Source organism: Haemorhous mexicanus, chromosome 1 (genome assembly GCF_027477595.1).
Source record: "Haemorhous mexicanus isolate bHaeMex1 chromosome 1, bHaeMex1.pri, whole genome shotgun sequence".
In the NCBI taxonomy this organism is placed as follows: domain Eukaryota; kingdom Metazoa; phylum Chordata; class Aves; order Passeriformes; family Fringillidae; genus Haemorhous; species Haemorhous mexicanus.
The window spans coordinates 112,362,227-112,369,088 of record NC_082341.1 but is presented as its reverse complement, the minus strand read 5'-3'; the positions used below and the strand labels follow the sequence as shown (position 1 = coordinate 112,369,088).

The window sequence follows — 6,862 nt, the reverse complement described above, 5'->3', positions numbered from 1 at the left end:
AGGAGGAGGGGGGAAAGCCCCGGACCCGGAGGAGGACAAAGGGCGGCTTGTGCGGCTGTGGAGGAGCCGGCCGCGTCCCGGCCCGGGCGCCCCCTCCTCCCCCGGCGGGCCCCTCGCCGCCGCCCCTCCGCCCGCCGCGGCGCGGAGCGTCTCCCGCCCGCCCGCGCATCCCGCGGCCCCCGAGGAGCGGGCAGCCCTCGGCAGCACCCCCCCGCTCCCCTTAGGAGCCGGGGGCCACCCCCCGAGGAGCCGGGAGCCGCTGGGCGGGCAGGGGCTTCTCCCCGCCGGCGAGCGGGGACGGCGGCTGAGGGTGGCTGTCACCTCAAATAAACATCTCTGGATGGGCGCGCTCCTCCCGGGCCGGTCTGTACAGTGCAGTGAAGTTGAATAAAGCCTGGGTGGCGTCAGGTCAGAACATCTATAAGTTGTCTACTTTTGGGGGGTAGGGGCGTGAAGGGGAGAAAGGGGGGCGAGGGTGAAAGGCCATCGGAGCTGAGAGCGGCCGGCGCGGCCCGTGGGGCTGCCGGCGGTGCAGGGGCGCAGAGCCCGGCCAGCCCCGGCCGCGGAGGTGACCCGAGCCGCGCCGTGGCGGGCGGCAGGCCTCGTTTCCTTCCCGGCTGGGCTGGCGAACACCAGGAGTTAAGTGCCTGGAAACCAGCGCAGTTTCATAGTTAGAAAGCAGGAGCGGGGTCTGCTTTTATGGACTTGCACAGGAGGACCTGGCAAAAAACTGCGCTCCCTTCCCTTGAAACAACTCTTTCCAGGACTTCCCCTTTCAAAGTCTTCTTGTTGACTTCAGTGAGCTTTAGAGCAGTCTTCAATTCTTATTTCTTTTCTTTTTCTTTTCTTTTCTTTTTTTTTTTTTTTTTTTTAACTCTCCGGATACTTTAGAAGGGAATAAAAGGTGCCTTGAATTTACTGCTTTACCTGCTGCTGCCGTCTGTATCTAGTTTACCGAAGTTTGTGCAGTTCAGTGGTGCTTTTGTTTGGCATCTTATAAAGAACAAACGAGCCGCTCTTCCTTTTACCTTTTAGAAATGATACCACAATGAAAGTTCTGTTGCTTGGGCGCACGCTTATATTCCGAGCTTCCCAGGGAGGATTTATTTATGTGCGCATAACAGTTTTAGAGGCAGTAGGAGAGCGACTAATTAGCCATATTTGCAGGAAAACTTTAACTGAGAGGTAGACTTAGACCTCCAAGTATTAAAGTGCAAAGGAATAACGGTTCAGAATTAACTGGCAAGTAGAGGAAATTGTTCTCCTGTTAGACATTGGGCATGTTTCACTCGTGGTGATTTGTTACATGTGTTACAGAGAGAAGTTTCTTTTCAAATATCTTCCTGTAAACATCACACTTAATTTAGAACAAAAGATACAGCTTCCATTTTACGTGTAGGCATGGGCTTTGCCTTTCTTAGGCACCAGTTGCCTGAGAATACCTAAAATGAAAAAACAGCAACATTGTATGTTTCAGATGGAGTAGCTGGGATTTGCTGACAATAAACTACTGACTTGAGAAAACCACTTAATGTTCAGGATGAAGATGATAGAGATTTCTTTGCAGAGTCTTATTTACTATTTTTCAACTAAAACCAGGCAGTAAATCAATCATCATCTGTAATTATTGCTGCAGTAATTACCTTTGGGGAGTAGGTTATCATTCTTGGTGGCCTTTGTTCAAATATCTCTTTCATTTTGCCTGTTTTATTTTTCTTGAATCATGTCAGTTTCTGAGTGGATTAATAGTATTCTGAAAGCAGTCCGATTGTGAGATTTCTGAAAGGGCTAATAATGTGATTCATCTGAGGACCTGAAAGATGCTTGCATAGACTAGCATTTAAATTCATGGATCAGAGTTTGCCCATCAATTATTACATCTTCATTTTTAGTGAACAAACAAAAGCTGTAAGTAATGTTGCAAGGAGAATTTCAACTGTACCTCCAATGCAGCGCTTATTTAAATTCCTGATTTCTTAAGTATTACTGATTTAGTCAGTACAAAATGTAGTTCTACAGATAAAAATAAACAGTATTTTTAATAGCTTATTTGAAAAACTATTCTTTGAATGTATGTAAATGAGTTATTTAAACTCATGAGTGCTGTTTTACATCTAAATAAAATATGGAGTTACACATTACATTTCCAATTTGTCATGTACTTAGCAACCCTTTCTGGGGGGAAGATATAAGAGATATTTTTGATATGTCTGTCACTTTTGATAACTTAATTTGAAACTTATATCTTAGGGGAATACTGATACAAGGCAGGTAAATACATTAAAACAAAATGACAATTGAGTTTTTCATATTGAATGCATGAAACTAATGTTCATCTGAGATGGTGGGTGTTAAGAACTAGCTAATGACTAAATTTCTTGTATTTCTTGAAAATACACTTTTTTCAATTACCCTGGTTTCTGTTTACATTCCTTTTATAGTTATTTCTCTCTATCCTTCCTTTATTTTTTTTTCCTTTTCCCTGTTTTGGTTTCTTGCCAACTTTGGTCTGACTGTCCCCCAGCACAGTGAAGATTGCATCTCAGCCTTGGACCTAGGAAAGAAAATAGGCATGGCTAACGTTAGATAAGCCCCTTATAATTTGAGAATAATAAAACCTTCTTTCTGTGGAAAAATAAGATTTAATTCTTTTCTGTGACAAACACTGTCTCTTACAAATACACTGCAGCTTTTTAGCAAAAAAAAAAGTCTCAAAAGGAGAGTAAATGACAACTTTCTGAAAAACTGCAATTTGAATATCTTATTTTTCTTTAGGAAGGAGGAATTAAAGTTCAACTGTCGGGTAGTTTAAGGCAGGGGAAGGATCAGTTGCAACAAACTCATCAGTCCTGACCTATATTTCATTCTACTGATTAATTTATCCCATTTCCTTGGCTAGTTTCTGAAAAAAAAAAAAATCTATTAAGTATCATTGACCTGATCAAAATCACCTAATGCAGTTGGTGAGGAGGAGAGGGAGGATAGCTGGAGAAAAGCAGGTGGGGAAAGAGAAGTAGGAGATACGATACTCGCGTACAAGCCCCAAAAGAGGCACTGTGCAAAGGAAGGGCAGCAAAGAAGGGCAATTGTTATGTCTCCTTCAATTCCTGACATCCAGGGGCAGAGCCATTCCCTAAGTAAAACTGTGGTAGAGACCCCTGTGATGAGAAAGCAAGGGAGGGGGGCAGAGCAGCTTCTTGTATGTTGTTTAACTTGGCCATTATGAGTTGTAAACCTTTTTCTGTGACTTGGCATGCTTTGGAGATATCACACTCGGCTTACTGACTGCCTCCCCCCCCTCCTTCCTTTCTGGTTTATGGGGTTTTACTTTTAAGAGGGCTTGAGGTTTTTTTCTTTGCTCTTACTACTGGCTTTTGATGAGAAAGTTTGTTTAGAAGAAATGTTACAAAAATACAATCACGTGCAAAGAAAACTAGGTATTCTTCATACAAAACCGAATGCAAATGTAGTTCTGCTAAATGTTCAACACAGGTTTCTCTAAGCTAAAGCCAGGTAATATTCGTTACTACATTCAAAGCCACCCATGAAAAATCACTGAAATGGTAGTTATTAGATAAGCTATCACAAGGAAACTAGTACAGCTTCATGTGTTTAACAGAAGTGCTGATCTCTGATTTCCTTTTGTGGAAAAAAACCCAAACAATCTGTGGTTTTACTTCAAAGTAAATTTTTACTCAATGCAATTTTGTGTCCTACACGCAGAAATAAAATTACTAAATGTAAGTTCCTAGAAAGATAAACGGGATGCATTTCTCAGTTGTATTTTACATACCCATGCTCTGCTTAAAGAAGGCTTGAAATGTATTGTCAAGCCCAGAACATCTCCTGAAGTTGTTCCCTGTTTATGAGGAAATCTAGGTAATCTTTCCATCTTGAATGGATTTACAACTGCAGCTCAATTCATGCAGAATATCAGTGAACTAAACAATGTATCTGTGTTTTAATGGGACCTGTTTCCTCAGCAGACATTCCAAGTGAAAGGATGTTTCTCATGCAGAGGTGCAGGTTATGTGGTACCAAAGAAGGTAGAATAGTAATGGATTTAAAGAAAACTGTTACTAACCAGCAGCAATATTTCAGAGAGAATTTGACATTGAGATTTCCTTCCAACAGTAGCTTTTACATTTCTCTGTATCTGTCAACTGTTTGAATGTCTGTTTGCAGCCCCAGCCCTCCCTGGCTTCCAAATTGCATGGGCTAGACTCAAAAGTCATGGGATTGTCTGCTGATTAGACTATAATCAATCCAGCATAAACAAAAGCAGCAATTAGTATTGGCATTATTTCTGTGAACTTGACTTAAAGTTTCAGTATTATTGGTCCAAAGGACTTTTTTCTGAACGGGCTGTTTTTAGGAACTGTGTTATTTTGGCATCATCATTTTATAGGGAGGGAACAAAAAATTCATGAGATTCCATTTGGCCTGAAAAGCAAAAACATCTGTTTGATGCATGAGTAAATTGCTGGCTTCTATTTGGCCATCCAAAAAAGGGCAAAAATTAAGATACCAAACATAAAAGAGTACATGAAAAAAAAAAAAGAAAGAAAGAAATTACAAAGAGGATTTAAGATTAGCATCTTTTTATAATGCAGGCTATTTATAGTGTTCTGTTTTGGACTTGCCAAATCATGCCTTTATGTTTAAAAAAAAATCCCTCACAACAAAAACATTCCTAACCTTTAGTAATATTCATTGACTTTGGCAATGCATACTGATAGTCTTGATTAGCTGCAGGATTACAGTAATGCTGCCCAGTCATTTCTGGGGCCAGCATGAGCTGTATTGACCATCATTGTCTGCTGCTTGGGGTTAGGCACCATTAGAAGTGAGCATCTGAACAGCTACTGGCTGTACTGCTAGTTTCCACAAAGGTGAAATCTTGTGAAAAAGATAATATTAGGAGGTTTAGGAAGGCTGCTGATGTGTTTGCATTGGTTTGATATTGTTTTCCTGAGTTGCTGTTAACTTGTGCAACAAGGGAAGCTGTCAGTATGGAGTCACTTATCTAACATGTGTAGGATAACATTATCCACCATGATCTAAGATCTCTTGAAAGGCTTTATGTTGCTCTATAATTCATTCTGTCTAATTTACAGCTGGTTTAATAGCTCTCAATTCTTTGTTCTGAAACACGATAGAATTATTTTCAAACTTGCGCATTTTGAAAAAAAATCTTCCTTTTGAATAACTGCATGAGGAAAAGATCCAGAAAAACCGTTAACATTTTATGTAGACCATATGGATGCACTATTTTTTCTGTGTAAAAGAATTAAAATATGATATTTGGAGGGTTTTTATAGATTGATTAAAATACAGAATAAGTGCTATCCTAAGACAACCTCCTCGAATCTTTTCCTAGCCGTATTTTACAGTTTCCATTGGTTTCTGCAGGGCTACCTGAGCTCAGAATCAGTCCCAGTTGGGGGCTGGGAAAATGCATTATTTCACTTAAATCAGAGCTGTGGCATATATATGCACATATATATGAATATTTCCCTGAAGGGACAACACACAGATCTACAAAGAATTTGGCCTGTTTTATTTGGTGCTGTGAAAATATACATGTCTGTTTTCAAATACATTTTGCAGAGTGTTACTACAAAGCATTAAAGTTTTCCCGTTGCTGTCTTTGTAAAAGTTGGACAGCACAAGAGAGGCTTTTAAATACTTTTAAATCATAATGTAACATTTGGCATAGGACTCTGACAAAAGATGGATGTGCAAAGACCAAAAGAGGTTTGTTTTTGTTTTAAAATTAGACAACTTGGGTTCTATTTCACCTCAAGTATGAGTAATTATGCTAGTTTAGCAATTATTAGAGATGAAAGAAATTCTGTTAGATATGAGTCTCCTAAACTTCAGTAGCTTTAGTTTCAGCCAGGATAATGATCAAGGAGTAGTTAGCCATATGCCTAGGGACTATGCTGTAGCAAAAAAGATAGGGCTGATCTTGGGGGTATCCTTATTACAACATGTTATAATTAACATTTTCATTCAGCCCTCCTACTTTCCACAAAAGTCTACTTTATTTTTTTCTGTGCACACACTGGTAAGACTGCACAAAATTGCTCTCTCCCGATGAATTTTTGAACCAGGACAGTTGTCTTCCATATTTAGAATATTAGTTAACACTAATTAGTTAACACTAATGGTCCTGGGGTTTTTTCCCCCCATTTCATGTTCCTTTAGTTTCCTATATATTTTTTCCCCTCTATTCTGAGTAATAAGAAAAAAGACATAGAAAACTTCTTCCCCCACCTTTTTAGGATTTAGTCTAAGTTAAACATGTCCTTCTGGGCTGTGCATGTTGGAGTTTTAGATTTTCCTTTAGCTAGGATGATGCTGTGCATGCCATAGTGCAACTGTTCTTTGTACAATTGAATCCATAGAATGGGTTCTCAAAAGGGTTGTAGGGCTGTTACTTACCAATTCTGCACAATTAAAACCCAATGAAATTTTATTTTGGAGTCTTGCTTTCATTGTGATTCCCTTCACTTCGGTTTTTTTTTTTTGTTTTTTTGTTCTGTCATGGGAGTAAGGCAGAAGGGTGTTTTTTCAGTGAGTGATTTGTCTCATACTTTCACTTTTAAATGTAGGTGCAATTAGGTGCAATTTTTCTTTGGAAGAGTAGGAACTGTAGTCCTTCAAGATTTCTTAAAGTTATCTATCTATCTATCTATCTATCTATCTATCTATCTATCTATCTATCTATCTATCTATCTATGTCAGTATAGTTACATTCCCCCCCTTCTTTATTTAATGTGATATGGGCTTACTGTAGTTCTTGTAAAATGCAATATCAGTAACTAGCTAGCCTTCTTGCAAATTTGGCAGTGCTAGT

At 39.7% G+C, this 6,862-nt stretch overlaps 1 protein-coding gene across 16 annotated transcripts in view; it reads left to right on the top strand.

Moving 5' to 3' along the window:
• The window catches only part of ZNF521 (zinc finger protein 521), a 229,990-nt gene that overhangs the window by 2,176 nt on the left and 220,952 nt on the right, over positions 1 to 6,862 (top strand). For 2 of the 16 annotated variants that reach the window (XM_059859541.1, XM_059859531.1), the window contains exon 1: positions 223 to 408. The exons of 13 other annotated variants lie outside the window; for them this stretch is intronic. The gene's annotated coding sequence lies outside the window, so the exon portion shown is untranslated. Of the gene's footprint in view, positions 1 to 222; positions 409 to 6,862 lie in introns of those variants that run through there. One more of the 16 variants, XM_059859593.1, reaches the window with a different exon arrangement.